The sequence below is a fragment of the Rattus norvegicus genome, chromosome 19 (assembly GCF_021556685.1).
Source record: "Rattus norvegicus strain SHRSP/BbbUtx chromosome 19, alternate assembly SHRSP_T2T, whole genome shotgun sequence".
Classification (NCBI taxonomy): Eukaryota; Metazoa; Chordata; class Mammalia; order Rodentia; family Muridae; genus Rattus; species Rattus norvegicus.
Genome location: NC_141552.1, coordinates 41,576,541 through 41,592,260, shown reverse-complemented (window position 1 = coordinate 41,592,260; position 15,720 = coordinate 41,576,541). Strand labels below are relative to the sequence as shown.

General features: G+C 37.7%; 1 protein-coding gene across 6 annotated transcripts in view; it reads left to right on the top strand.

Moving 5' to 3' along the window:
• The window catches only part of Inpp4b (inositol polyphosphate-4-phosphatase type II B), a 743,006-nt gene that overhangs the window by 220,517 nt on the left and 506,769 nt on the right, over positions 1 to 15,720 (top strand).

Below are 15,720 nucleotides of genomic sequence, written 5' to 3'. Positions count from 1 at the left end.
CAGCAGAATACGCATCAGAATTCAAACACAGTTCTTTACAGACCTTGGTAGAATAATAGTCATATTGAATTACAGGAACCAGTTTATAGGACATTGCTGAGATCTCCTCTAATTTCAAAGGAGATGTAGATCTTTTTGTTAGTTTTCACTATATCTAGTATGTTCAGCACTATAACTAGTATGTTCAGCCTGATATAAATCTTGAAATATCAGATTGTAGGTAGACATCTTGGTCTAGAGCTCAGGAGAGAGAGAGCAAGAGCTGGGACATTTTTACAGTGGAAGTTTTGTTTTTGTTTTTTGTTTTTTTTGTTTTTTTGATGAATGTGAAGGATATTAAAAAGACATTTATGTCTTTATTGCATTGTTAAAAAATGTGACAAAAATGAATAGTGTCGGCAAAATGGTTGAATTTACTTCCTTAGCATACATAGCCCTGGACAGTGTGGAGCTCATTGGAATATCATACAAAATAAAAATAATAGTTACAGCCACGGCCACGAAGGGAATCAAGAGCTACACTTTGCTGAATTGCTTAATTAAGGTAATGCTAGTGTAAGGTGATGGACTCTGGAGAGGGCATATTGAGCCTCATTCAGTTTTTAATCAATTAGCATATGACCTTTGTTGAATTTCATAATTCTGTCAGGCTTGTAATTCTGGCCACTTGAAAGGTAGAAGCAGGAAGATCACAACTTTAAGACCTGACCTATGCAGACAGTTCTAAGCTAGTCTGGGAAACTTAGCAGGGTTCTGTGTCTCCATCTACAAATTGGAAAAATGTAAGTGGATACAGCCCAATGAGTTCTTATCCAGCATTTGTGAATTCCAGGATTTCATCCAGAGAACACATAAATGAATAAAAGGAAGGAAATATAAAAAAAATAAAAGACACAAAGTTGATTTACCCTCAGCTTTCCTGTCTATGGCAGTAGGGAATAGTAGTACTAATCTATAGAAGTATTTAAGTTTTCAAATACAAGAGAGTTAATGCTTAGAATGGAGCTGTAGGCATGGAAAAATATAGTATGTTAGTTATTATATATATTATGAGTACCATTACCATTTATCATCCATACAGTTGTATAGCCTGTATAGAGGTGGTCTTCTTATACAACAGTATGAAGTAAGTTGAGAGATATTTGACAAGCCTTAGGAATAAGGAGTGAAGTTTATATTTAAATTCCACTTAGTAGCACTGGTACAATGCACGACCTCCTAGGTTTGACCCGTATGTCAATACTAAGTACAGACAATTGAAATGGAAACTTCTGGTTTCTTTGGAAAGTCAGTTATGTCAAATGATGTTTTGCTGTGGCACATAGGTGAAAGGATGTTTTGCTAAGCAGAAACATGAAAGAACATGTGATGTTTAGAAAAAATATAAGTATGACCCTTCAGACAGTGGGAGCTGGAGCATCGGCTTACCATGCTCTACCCCACTGGTCTTCACTGATGACACACATGTACTGGTTTACCTTACATGGTACTATTGAGTTTAGCCTGTGGTGAATGTGGAGAGAAACTCATGAAAGAACTTCTGATGAGTTTCCTGCAGCTTCTTGGCAACTCTGTGGACCCGGGCCAGTTGGCCAGCCTTGAAGTTTCTTGTAGATTGAAATGTCCCTGCTGAATTGTGTTTGGTGTTTGCTAGTAGACTAGACTGAGAAAAGGAAAGATTGGAATTACCCACAAAAAACTATTTTTAAACAAGTCCACTTCCCCTGCATCCTAATAACCTTTCTTTTGCACTACCTCTGGTAGATGGTGGGCCAGAGGTGAGGCTGAACCCTTATTAAAGTAAGCTGTGAAAAATACAGACAATGTCATCCAATGAGTTTTCTCTTGTTAGGTAGTACCAGTTGTGGCTGATGCATGTCCAATGTGGAATCTAGTGTACAAGGACTCTACAGTTGATGGAAAGTTGTCATCATCATTGGCTTTACCATGAGCCATAATGAGACTGAACTAAATTGATACGATATTCTATTTTCTTAGTTGACCCACATTGTTTATTTGTCTGCTGTTAAATATTCCCTTTGGTGAGTAGATTTCTATAGTGGAAAGGAATTCATATTTCACTCATTACCTAATTTCACATTTATATTTGATATTAGAGAGAAAATGTGTAGAAATTGTAGGCCACCAAACAAAACAGAAGTCATGATTATGGGCATGGATTAAAATGTCCTGCCTGTGTTTGTGTTCTTAGCCTTGTGCTGAAACTAACAAAGAAATTATAATATGAAAGAACTATACAAGAATGAGGGCCTTCAGTAGCACTAAGGACTATTTAAATTTTTATTTTTTGTTGTGTGCAGTACTATGAATTTTAACGCAGTATAGACAGCCATCAACACAATTAGACCGAGAAACTTCATCATCTCAGTGAGCTCCCAGAGTAGTCTTAAGTGGATCATTAGCAAATAATATTAAATATTAATAATAAGTTAAACACAGAGATACAAAGAAATGTGTGAAAATGACAGAAAGTAAATTTGAGTAAAGTGGGAAGAACTCTACATTGGCTAAAAATTAACTGTAATTTAGTGGGACTGCCTTAGTATTTAAAAAAAGTTTTTGTTTTCTTTTAATCTTTCTCCCGCTATCTCAGTATCTAGAATGTAAATCAGTGTTCTGTCCTGTGAGACTGAACATTTCAGAATAATTTTTCTTTTAAATACTAAAGACATTTGTTTTCTTCTTCCATTTCCTGGTGGTCTACTCCTGAAGTACAGTCTCTGTGTGCATGCAAGTGGAGGTAGAAGACAGACTTGGATGGGGATCATCCCTCAAACATGATCTATCAACGTGTTTTGTATTGGATTTGAGTCTGAGTCTCTTACAAGCATCAATCATGCCCTAATAACCATGCCTAGGAATACTCCTATTTCAATTCAGCAAACAGCTTAAAATATGTGCCAACATGCCCATATTTTGTTCTTGTTAATGTAGGTTGGGCAAGTGTAGATTGAACTCAGTTCTTCCTGCTTGCATGGCAAGCACTTTACCCACTGAGCTATCTCAGTAGCCCTGGAGCTTACCTCATAATGAATTTGAAAGTGCACAAAGCAGTACTGTTACCCATAGTCTTGCTGCTGTACAGAAAATTCCATAAAACTTATGTTTTTATATAACTGAACACTTTCTTTTATTGGATGTAAGTTACCACTACCCAACTCTTCTGACCCCTTGCCCATTCTACCTTTGGCCTCTATATTTAAGCTATTTTATAACTTCATCTAAATGGTATTGGTAATATGATCTTCCTGCTATTAGATCATTTTATTTACAGTGCCCCCAAGGTAGATTTATACTATTAATTATGACAATACTATATTCTTTTTTTTTCCTTCTTTTTTTTTATTAACTTGAGTATTTCTTATATACATTTCAAGTGTTATTCCCTTTCCCGGTTTCCGGGCAAACATCCCCCTCCCCCCTCCCCTTCCTTATGGGTGTTCCCCTCCCAACCCTCCCCCCATTGCCGCCCTCCCCCCATAGTCTAGTTCACTGGGGGTTCAGTCTTAGCAGGACCCAGGGCTTCCCCTACCACTGGTGCTCTTACTAGGATATTCATTGCTACCTATGGGGTCAGAGTCCAGGGTCAGTCCATGGACAATACTATATTCTTTTAAAGCTTGAATAATATTGTGTCATGTACCATGTTTGCTTTGCATTCATCTGTCATGGAAATTGAGGCTGTTAGCATATCAGGGTTGTTGTCAACAATGCTAGAATGAATGTGGGAGTTCAGATAGCTCTTGGAGAACCTGATTCGAAGTCTTTGGGGTAGAAATGGAATCATGTGGTTTTTCTGTTTTGTATTAGGTACAGACCAACACATCCACCCATCAATACTTTCTTTCACTGTGGGTATGCTGTATTCTTTCCCATCAGGGTACACTGGGATTTTAGTTTCTTTAACACTAACATGTGCTTTAGTTTTTTTAATTTTTAACAATTGCCATCTTAACAAGTGTGAGCCCTTTGTATTTTTCCTATACTAAGTGAAGCTGAACATATTTTTGTACACTGTGTGGTTTACTTGTATATCACTTGTTGGGGGAAAAGTCCATCCAATTTCTTTGACAATTGTTTAAGATCTGGTGTTTATACCTAGCCCCATTTTATCTTTGTATTTTGGATCTCAGGTAGACATTGGGGGATTCTTTCTCCCATTCCACAGACTACCTTCTTGTTTAGTTTTTTCTTAACTGTATAGTATAGAGGAATTATAAACCAGCAACATCACTACTCTAGCTTGAATATAGGTATGCCCATAGTACACCCATTTAATTCCAAACAATGAAGGTAAAGTTAGTTCAAGAAAAAAGCACCCATGGTTGAACATGTTGTCTAATGGAAAGGCAGACAAAGTAATGAATCATAGAAAGATTTGACAGATTATGATACGCCCAACTCTCTCAAGAGCAGAGAGAAAAGAGGCTACTTAAGAGAGAGCAATGTAGAGAAGAAAAAAAAGGAGAAAGGGCAGTTTTACCAGGACAGTTGTACAGAGACAGAATGCAGAGCGAATAGAAGCTACACACAGGTGAAGACAGAATGAGCCAGAGAGTGAGAAGGAACCAGAAGATTAGGACATATTTTCAAAATTAGTATGAGGCCAAGGCAGAACAATTCAGTCAGAAGCTGAAAGAAGCCAGTTTGAATCAGTCATTTAGGAGAGGCGTTTGTAGCCAGAAGAGCTGAGTTGACCAGCCAGTCAAAGCTCAGAAAAAATAAAAAAAGCTTGAGGTTATTCAGCACCAAGGCACAGAGGCTGAAAACATTCTTGGCCTACATTAGATTTTAAGGGGGCTAGAAGCTTCCAGGATTCCTTATGTTAGCACATGGAACCAATAAGCCTCCATGATTACAATTACAGCAGGCAAATAAAAGTTACAGCAGCTTGATATATTACTACTAATTGGCAGTATTATTTGTCCTGATTTTGTCCTAGCCAAATTGTCTATGAATTGTTTATTTTTAGGTTTTATTTGTAAAGTATTTCATCCATTTTGAGTTGATTTTTGTGCATAGCACAAGAATGGCGTCCAGCCTCATTCTTATGTGTACATGTGTCTAGTTTCCCAAGCTATTTAGAGCAAAGCTTATCTTCCCCACTGGGTAGTGTTGATACTCTGACAAGGATCATTTAATCAGATATGTGTATTTATCTAACTTCATTCTGTTTCACATCTGGAATTATCTGTGTCTTTAGGGCAACACCATGCTGTTGCCATAGTATTATAATATATTTGAAAATCAGGACATACAATACCTCAAACTTTAGTGTTCTTAAGATTGAATCTTTTGTATATTATTTTAGATGGTCCTTTTGTATTTCTATCAAAAATACCCCTTGAATTCTGATAGGTATTGGATTGAATCTGCCAAATAATTTTGAGCATATGAGCATTTTAGCATTATTAATTTTTAAAATAAAAACTGTACAATATTAATCTTTAAAATATCCACTGTTCAGTGTAGTCATTGGAAAATACGACTTCATCACACAGAGTGTATGAAATCATATTTCCTTTAATTCCATTTAGAAAGTATGATTTTAATTACCATCCATCACTTTATGACAGCTTGCCATATCGCTTCTTCTTTCATGTTGACAGTTTTTAAAAATTATATTTGTCCTTAATTTCACACGTGTACATAGTGCAGGCTAAACAACTATCCATCTCCATCTTCTTCTGTGTCCCCAAGACTCCTGTCCATCCACTCTTCACAAATCTTTCTCTTGGATTTGCATATATCCATTTCCCTTTCTGACCCACTGGGGATGGCACCTGGCATCATTGATTTGACCAGGGGTTTGGAGCTCTGTTGCAACCTGCTCGGTTCAGCAGTGCATACACAAGAGTGAATCTCCTCTGGCAGAATCTGTGAATGGCCAAGAGTTCAGCAGTTAGGGACTTGCTCCCCAGAGCCCCATCACATTTCGTGGCTGATTGTTGATAAAGCCAGTCACGTGCAGGCCTATTATAACTGACCGAAGGTAAATTAATGATTGCCATGCTTGTATGGAGTCTAGAGGATGGCGTTTCTTAGTCATTCTCCTTGTCTTTTAGTTTCACATATTTCTCATATTATTTTTTGAAGTATTACAGTTTGGTTAACAAGTTATAATTTGGAGTAGTCCATTTTCAAAAAAGAATATAAAATGTGAGACATGATAAGAGGCCTTTGGAAACTCCAACTCCCACGCCATTTCTTTCACCACATTGTCTAGACATTGAATTAATGTGATACCCATGGCCGGGTATGATGAAGAATAAGTGGGCACTCTGTCCAGGGTGCTCTGTAAGACCTGCACTGCAGTTGACTAATTTATCAAATGATTTCATCCAGGCCATTTTCCCTTCTGTGCTGGTTCTTCCAAATTCCAGGAGATATTGTGCTTGAGTAATACTCACTCAGTCTCTGGAAGAGTACCATCATTCCATTTATTGCTTCACAGACAAAACTTTATGAAATTAGTGGCAAAGCCTTCTCTAATTGTTCCTTAGCCTCATTTCACCTGAGAGTCATTTAGCCACCAGTCCAAGGGAGGCTGTCTGAACCTGCTGTCTCCTGATGCTGCTCTCTTCCTGCTGCTGGGAGGGAAGGTTATTCTGGGTAGCACACGGTAGTCTCTGCCGTGAACATTGCTTTCTTCTCTGCTATAATGGAGGGAGTTAAACCTGCAAGCAAATGGACGCACATCAAGTATAGGTACATGATTCAGAGTGAAGGATGTCTCAACATTTATATCTCCACATCCTGGGACTGAGTCAAATTTCTCCCTTTTAGTGCCCAGTTTTTCAATAGAAACAAAACCTCTGGCATTCTAGCAGCACATGAATTCAAGGAGAGGTACTGTATGAGGAAGAGAGATGGCAGGTAAGTGAGGAGTGTAAGCTTCATCATGAGCGTGCTTCAGTCCAATCGAAGGCTCCTTTTGATATCCATTTGTCCTCTCCCTTTCTGTAATCGCTACCACTGAGTTTGAACATGAGTTTTCACTTTTTTTCTCCATCTGTATTAAATTGGGTATTTCTTATTTACATTACAATAGTTATTTCAAAGAACTTCAACGCTGTGCAGTAGAAATATGGATCTTCACTGTTACTAAGTATTGATACTTGAGTGCATGGCTTGGAAGACTCCAGTTTGTAAACAGCCTTAAGGTTCGTGACCTATGAATATTTATAGTTTAATCAGGGTATGGATTTGGGGATTGTAAGTCATGAGACTTACATGGGGATAAGTTACTAGTCTGTAACTGAAACTAGCTGCTGCCAACCATACAATATTAATGAAGATTATGTTTTTTATAGACCACATTTTTTAGTATATAGGATAGATGATGACATCTTAGCAATTTTTTCTTTGTAATGGGAGGACGTAGTTTGAGACCATGAGACTCTGAATATAAATTATATTTGTGAAAAATAATATTTATATATACATATACACACATATGTATATATATACATATACATGCATATATGCTCATATGTGAACATATATATGTAAAGATAATAAATATGGACAAAGCTTAATTTAATCATATATATACACATATGTATACATGTATATATATATACATATATAAATATATATACAAGCATGTGTATCTGAATATATGTATATATTTATATGATGAATTTTGGCTTTTCCAAATGTCTGCAGCATAGCTTCCTGAACTATTTGGTCTATTGTCATGCCACATGTGTGATAGCCTCTCATAAAAATGACTCAAAATAAAGATGATTGTTATTGTAGCATATAATAAATATTTGCCATTATAATGCCCACTTTATTCTATTATATGTAATTCAATTTTCACGTGGGAAATAAGAGCTTTTACTTATTATTAGATAAATGTTAGTCTACATCTAATAACAAGTACTATTAACAAGTATGTGTAAATTAAGCTTGGGTTTAGTTATTTGTTATAGAAAATTAATACAATTATAATATCTTAAACTACATACAACTTTATTTCTATTCTTGTAAAATCTGGAGGGAGATTGACAGTGGAAAACAATTGGTAGTTCTATGATGTCATTAGGGAAAATCCTATTTATATTGACCATCCATTCACACACTGCATTCTTTATTTCATCGACTAATTAAGTGGCTGAGTCTTCAGCCATTGTCTTTATGTTCTCAATAGCCATGAGGAAAATTAGAGGGAGAAAGGCCACAGATGCGGTTCATAAAGTTTTCCAGGTGACTCTCATGTTATTTCGCTGTATTACAGGGACTGGAACTTCAGTGTAAGGAAGCCTAAGAAATAACTTTTATTCTAGATGGCATCATATGGAGCTAAATGCTCTCTGTCTCTCTTTGTTTCTGTCTGTCTGTCTCTCTGTCTCTGTCTCTATCTCTGTCTGTCTCTCTGTCTCTCTGTGTGTGTGTGTGTGTGTGTGTGTGTGCGTGCTTCATTTGATTCTCAAAATCTAGTATGAGAATTTGTTTCACTTGCCTCCTTGATGTCAACATCTGATAGGAGAGGAATTTAAAGTAATTGTCACATTATTCTGAATATTGTGTTTATCTCTTCATTATAAGGTGGCTCCCGAGAATTCACAGGTTGATGACCTGGTTGACATGCAGAAATGTTTATAGGTAGGGCGTTTGATGAGGGGAGGATCATGAGTCTGCTTTCTTCGGTGCATTAGTGCATTCATAAGATACTAGGCTGATAGGCCTTATAGGAAATTAGACAAAAGTGAGGGCATCTATTTGAAGGGAAGAGTTTGTCCCATCCTCATTCCTTTGCTTTTTAGCTTCCTGCCTTCCATGTTGAACAGCCTCCCCTGCCTTTCGCCCATCGCTATCATAATCCTCTGCCTTGCTCAGACCCCAGCAACTCATTAATCAATTCTGACTGAGCAATTCGAACCTGCAGTCCAAAATAAGCCTCCCTCCCTTCCACTCTTTCTTTTTGAGATTTTAACATAGCGATTAGCATATTATCCTTTGTATTCTTGGTAAACATGGAATCTAAACAGTAGGCTGAATATATTGGAATGGAGCTGCCAAATGTGGTAGCAGCTAGGTATGGATGGCTATGCCATCCTCTACTAACTAAAATAAAAATGACCATTTCGTAGTCTTACTTGTGACATGATGAATGCAAAATTCGCAGATTTAGGCAGTTCTTATTATATCTGCCCTCGAAAGGACACGTTTCCGCCATCCTAGCAGGACTTCCCGCAGTGCCCTAGTTGGGACCTGTTACTTTCAGAGCTCTTGGAGCTTTCCAATTCCCTTCTTGCTTCAGCTGATGCTTGGGGGTGTTGTGTGAAGTGAGCTAGCAAACCAGCACTATCAAAGGGCTTGGAAAACAGTTGACTCTTCAAGATACATTTTTCCTATTCAAGAGAAAATGAGTATGTGTGGAATTAGAATAATAAGTGCAACTAAGCAAATAAGTGGCTTTTAGGAAGTCATCAGCACCAGCACCATGGATATTTATAGATGGTCCTCCACATGAGATTTTTTTGTATGCATGAAAATTTTGGATAATAACTTTTTTTTATAATAACTTTTATGAGCAAAAAAAAAAAGCCTTTTTGGGACAACGCGGTAAGTGTTTGCTTTAGAAACCTGTCAATGAAATTTTAAACACATTAAGTTAATATAATATCCAGCAATGTGAGGTTGAGCACATATTCTCTCTTGGAAAAGGGAAAGAGAAAGATCCAGAGAGGAAGAGAAGAAGTCTGGGCTTTTCTTTTAGGGTAACACTCAACTTGTGCTATCATATATTGAAAGCCTTTGTTCTGATTGAGCAGAAACATTCAGATTAACTTAGTTGACTTACAGCCTGCAACATTGCCTTATGCCAAACTTGGCGAATGAATTAAATCAGCATCTTGATAACTGGTAAAGCAGACTCAGCAAGCTCTGACCTTCCTTCCACACGTTGCCGTGGGGCCTTGCTGTTAATCGAATTAAGCTACTACTAAAAAATCATTAGGAGCTTTGAGGAGAATCTAGGTCAAGAGTCAAACCACAGAACAGCCAGAAAGAAGGTAGTAGGTAAATATTTTTCAAAGGAGATGAAATTTCAATCTAGAGTCACAATGGAGAGACAGTCATAAAGAGACATTGGAACTTCCCATGAAGTCTGAGAGAGAGAGAGAGAGAGAGAGAGAGAGAGAGAGAGAGAGAGAGAGAGAGAGAGAGAAGAGAAGAGAACAGGAAGATGGGCTCTTGTGTGTGGCTGGAGTATGCATGCAACTTCTCAGCACTGAGAACTGGAGAGCAAACATGGGAGAAGGTGGCTGGGATGGGACCTCCCTGTGTCTAACATTAATGACAACAGCTTGGGCTGGACAGTGGGATCTGCCCAGGACAGGGGGATCTTGGCGGGGGGGGGGGACCCTGCTGCATTTTTCAAGGGCAGATCCTCTGTTATCTATTTTCTTAAGAAGCAACATGTTATCTGTAAATACTTGTATAGAATGAGAGTGTATCTAGGTGTAAAAGAGAAGATAGTATAAAAAGGACACCTGCAGTCAGAAACCTGCACTACTGACATCAAACTTCCAGATGCACCTGCACCTGGAAGACCAACCTAATAATTTTCTGGTTTGATTAAAAAAAAAAAACTGACGAATGAGAATTCAATGCCCATTTTGTAGCCACCAAGGTCTCCAGGAGACATGGGTGTTGTCACACTGTATGACAGCCAGACTGGGACACTTCATGATCCATGAAGCTCTTGACACATACACAGACCCAAGAGTTGGTACATTTTTTGTGTTAATAAATTTTCCAATGGTAAAACGAGAATGAATGCAACGGTCTTCATATTTGCATATATTCCCTTTTCCAGTTAGCTTTATGCCTCATTAAAATATTTGTTTTTCATACATATTTTACAATATTCAACAAGAAAGCATGATCAATTGAACTGTGGAATATCTGCCTGATGGCCAATAGACATCTTATAGATTTTGTTTGTTTTAGTTAAGAATTACAGAAGAAGTGCTTATGCAGGACATTGCACAAATAATAAGGATATAGGACATCTCCCTTATTGTCTCAGATATAAGATTGAAATTGGCATTACAGAATATAAGGGTACTTAATAATCATGATATATATTATATAGGGCCATTCTTTAGATTATAGACATATATGGTTATATCGTATCCTTTTATATTATTCTATAGTGAGTATACAGACTCCTATAGTGAGGAAAAATAGCAGACCTAGGATTCTCAACTTGTAATCATTCCTTCTCTTTGTGTTTATGAATTTGCCTCTGATTTCCAAGTTCCTAAAAGATTTATAAAATGTTCAACAGATAGCCAAACCTGACACTTTCAAAACGACTCATTTTATAATTTGATCTGAATCCAGAGTTATCTGATTTTGCTTTTCATTTTCTAATAAACAGAAATATTGCCAGTGGCTTCCTCCTGGAATTTTAGCACTTTCAAGTTCAGAATATTACATGAGAAATGATTGAAAAAATTCCTCTAGGCAAACATTCTTAAGATCTAAAATGTTTGAAAATATGTATTTGAACAGCTGTGTTTTAATCTGATATTTTCAAATTGCTTACTGCTTCTTCATGCAGGTCTTATTTCCACATTAAATTCACTGTGGAGTTAAGGACATTTGGTTTTCAGACTGTAAATCCATGTTTGCAGGAGAGAGTTTGCTCCCAGCATGGTGGGAGTTTGGTGTCCTGATGGGTTGCAGTCCTCTGTGTCTCAGGAAAAGACATGGTGGCCTTAGACACTGTGAACAAAATTGCTAATGAGCTACCAGAGATTCTTAAATGACACTTATCACTGTATTCATTAACTTTCCCCAAATGGAAAGATGCTTATAGATAAATGGATTTCTACAGCAGCAAGCCTGCCTTTGAAACCTGCTGACAACCCCTTCCTGTGTTTAATCCTCTCACAGGGGGAGGTTATCTAGTTAAAATACAGAGGATTCTGAGTCATTCCAGGGGAAAAATACCTGGCCTAGGTCACCTATGCTGCCATGTTTATCTAAACTATTTCCTCTGACTTTACCTGGAAGGCATTACATTCAGGAACTCTTTAAGCCAGATTGCCACCAGCAAATGTGGGTAGTGGTGACACCCACAGTTATGATGTCCTGTTAGTACATTGTTCTTCCTGTGCACAGCCATAGAATGCACCTGACATGGATCTGAATGAAGTTCTTCAGAGAAACAAGAAGCCCTTAATTTGAACATTAGAAGAGATTAAAAAAATAAGCAGGAAATCCTACAGGTTTTGTATCACTCACATCTCGGAGTAGAGTGCTGGTCATCTCTCTTCCTGTTGGGTGAAGTCCAAGCAGGGATCTCACTTCCCACAGTGTCATGCGCCTCGGTGTGGTGAACACCGAGTAGCAGTGTGCGAGCTTCCAGCCCGTTACTCTGTCCATCACGGTAGCAGGTTTAATGACTGAACTGCAACTCTGTGATCTGGACAAAGAAAAGGATGCTCCTTATTTGAGAACAAGTCAGCTGTCACAACTTTAGAGATCAGAACAAAAGGCAGGAATGATGCCTTTCAGTTTGTGCAACTGAGGTGCTAGTAGGTCACTGGTCAGGGTGAGCTGCCCATTTTAGAGAGAGCAGACAGGTCATTTATTGAGAGCTATGGTGGTTTTAAAACCAGCGTGGTTTAAAAGCTTGCATCCTAAATAAATACCAAATGCTTTCTATTGTGGTTCAACAACCACAATAGAAAGATATAGAAAGGAAAACAGATGGGTTTTAAGCATTTGTTTCAGTTACTCTTTGTTGAATTAAAAAAAGAGAACAAACCCAAAACTTATTCATCTAGCTTTTGCATTTAGACAGAGGAAGGAGATACTCCATCTTTTGATAGCCAGTCCCCAGCCATTATAGAGTATCCTGTTTCCACACATTGTGGCTCAAAAGCAAGTCATAAGACCTTTTCACATTGGGAAAACAGAAATCATATAAATAGTGAATTACATGACAGGTAAGCTAAGGAATTAAGGACAGTTTTACAAAGAAAAAATTTTCATCTATCCTTTCAAGCAGCTAGGAAGAACAGCATCCACAGAAGAGAGATTGGAAAATGTCCATTGTGTATGACATTTGTCACTGACACATTAGTTTGCAGTTGTGCAGTCTGCTGGTGTGAAGATGTCTATTGGACAGGACTTGAGGGGCACTGCCTAAGGCTTCCTTCAGAGCAGAGGGAGACACAGTTAGAATGAGATCCTACAGGGAGGGACAGCAAAGACTACAGATTCTATCCCGACACTACCAAAATGTAGGACCTGACAGCCTTCGAAACAATTCAGTTATTTATTGAGGAAAATACATCCATATACACATTTTACTTCAAGGAAAACAAAACCAAAAACAAATAAAAACTGTTATAACCACAAAATCTGAGATTTCTTACAGATAACAATCAGAGGAAAAGCCCTATTCTATTCTATAACAGTACTGTGATGCCCTCCATAGTTATGTAACATCTCTATGGTTACGTGACCCATGCTATTAGTCAATGAATGCCGCCAATAAAATGACCATACTCTCAACTCTATTATAAGACACATGATTCTTGGGGAAATTGCTTTTTCTGTGAATGACAATAAAATAGTATCCACCTTATAGGATTTTTTTGTGAGAAGCAAGTGATTCACTAGAAATAAAGTTCTTACTGTTCTCACCAGAAAAGTAAATATTTACAGAGCTCGTATACCTCCTAGATTTTATGACTCTGATGGTGTGGGCTAGACATTTTGTAAAAATGTGTTTCTATTGGGTTTTATCTAGGGCATCCTCATGATTTCTCTTGGCTCATGTATTTCTTTAAGAACACTTCCTGTGTTCCTGGCATTACACACTCTCAGCCAGAAAATTATCCATGTCCTCAAAGAACCCTGTTCCTTGTCTTGGAAAAGAGTGTTGGAAAACAGAACTTGACATTGAGTGGGCTTTGTTGATACTTAAGTGTCAGTGGATATGGCCCCTGTCCACAGACATAGCAAAGAAATGCATAGTTTATGTGAATCTGTGTTTATATGCACATTTTCATATGTGACTATCATCTATTATATACCATGCCAATCATATGTGCACACACAGACATATAGATACACACACACGTGCACACACACACACACACACACACACACACACACTTTATCTATCTATGTAGAATCTAGCTAGCTGATGTGATTTCATACCTTTTTTTTCACATTTGGTGTGTTTATTAGCCCACATTTTGAAGCAGTTCATGACCAGCACTGTGCTTTGGGTTTTCTGTTAATCCAACTCTAATCCTTCATTGGGTGTCCATTTTAGCCTGCTGTACTTGGCTAATCTGTGAGGTTTCTTGACAACAGTGAGCAGCCCAGCTCTCACCATTAGCTCAACAGTGCTGGCTTCCACATATAGTAGTATCCGAATTGAAAATCTGAAATCCCACAGGGACATTGTCTATCAGCTGGGGCACAGTGTTGATGTTTAGCTCCTGGGGCCTTTGGTCCAGTTGTTTAACATATGTAAATACAATTAGATTTGCTTTTATGTTCTGGATTGATCTTGAGACCCCCCCGCCATGGTCTCCTAATTGATTTGACAATAAATCTGCAAAGTTTGCCCTTTGGATTGTGAATTACTGTAACTTGGAGAAAGACATAGTATAGTATGTATATCATGATGGCATTCTACAAAAGACTTTAATTCCCCTAAAAATCTCCCATGCTCTACCTCATCAGTCTTTCTCTCTTGTCTGAAGCACTCTGGCTTTGACCACCGGCATAGTTCATCTTCCCCAGAATATTATATATCATCTTTTCAGATGGCTCTCTTCCAACTGGCCACAAGACTCCTAATTTATCAAATACAAACCTTCATCTTGCTGGGCAATGTTTTATTTTATTATAAGTGAGTAAGTTTATATATTCTCCCGTTGAAACATTTTAATTTATTCCTGTGTAGCTGACTATGCCCAGCACAACAGTGTAGTCAGTTTCTGGGTAAGCGTGGGTTTTAACATCAGTTTGGTGAGTGTCTGTGAGTACATTTGCTAGGATGTATGATAAAGCTATCTGGAGCAGCATAGCATATTGTCAACCTGACTTTTCCAGTGGTGGGATTCTCATCAGTAAGGGATTAATGGTCCTGTTGTCCGGAACCTTTGCCCCAATAGTTATCACAGTCAGCATTAGTATCATTAGAGTTTAACCATCCATCAGATTTGCAGCGACATCTCATTTTCTATAAGTCATGTGCCCTAATGAAAATTATCTTGCTCACCATTTTATTTATGATTTTTAGTGATTTTTCTTGTTTAGCAAGGTATCTGCACAGATAGTCTTTTTAATTCTAAAGGTTTTTTTCTTATGCTTAATTTTTTTAAAAAAATTTATGTTCTGGGTATAACTCAGAAAACAACATTTTACAAGTATTTTCTCCTTTTCTGCATCTTGTCTTTTGAAAAATTTTACCATGTGATTTGCAGAGAAGGTTTGAAGTCATCAATGCCCAGTTATCACATTTTTTCTCAGGGTTATAATCTTGCTATTGTATCTTAAAACCTGCCACCAAGCTTAAGGTCACCTAGATCTGTCCCCATAGTTTCTCGATCTTCTGGAGTTTTGGTTTCTATGTTCAGGTTTACATTTAGGTTTGCCATGGGTGTGAGGTCACACCCAGGTTCATTTTGTGCATTTGGAGGTGTATGTATT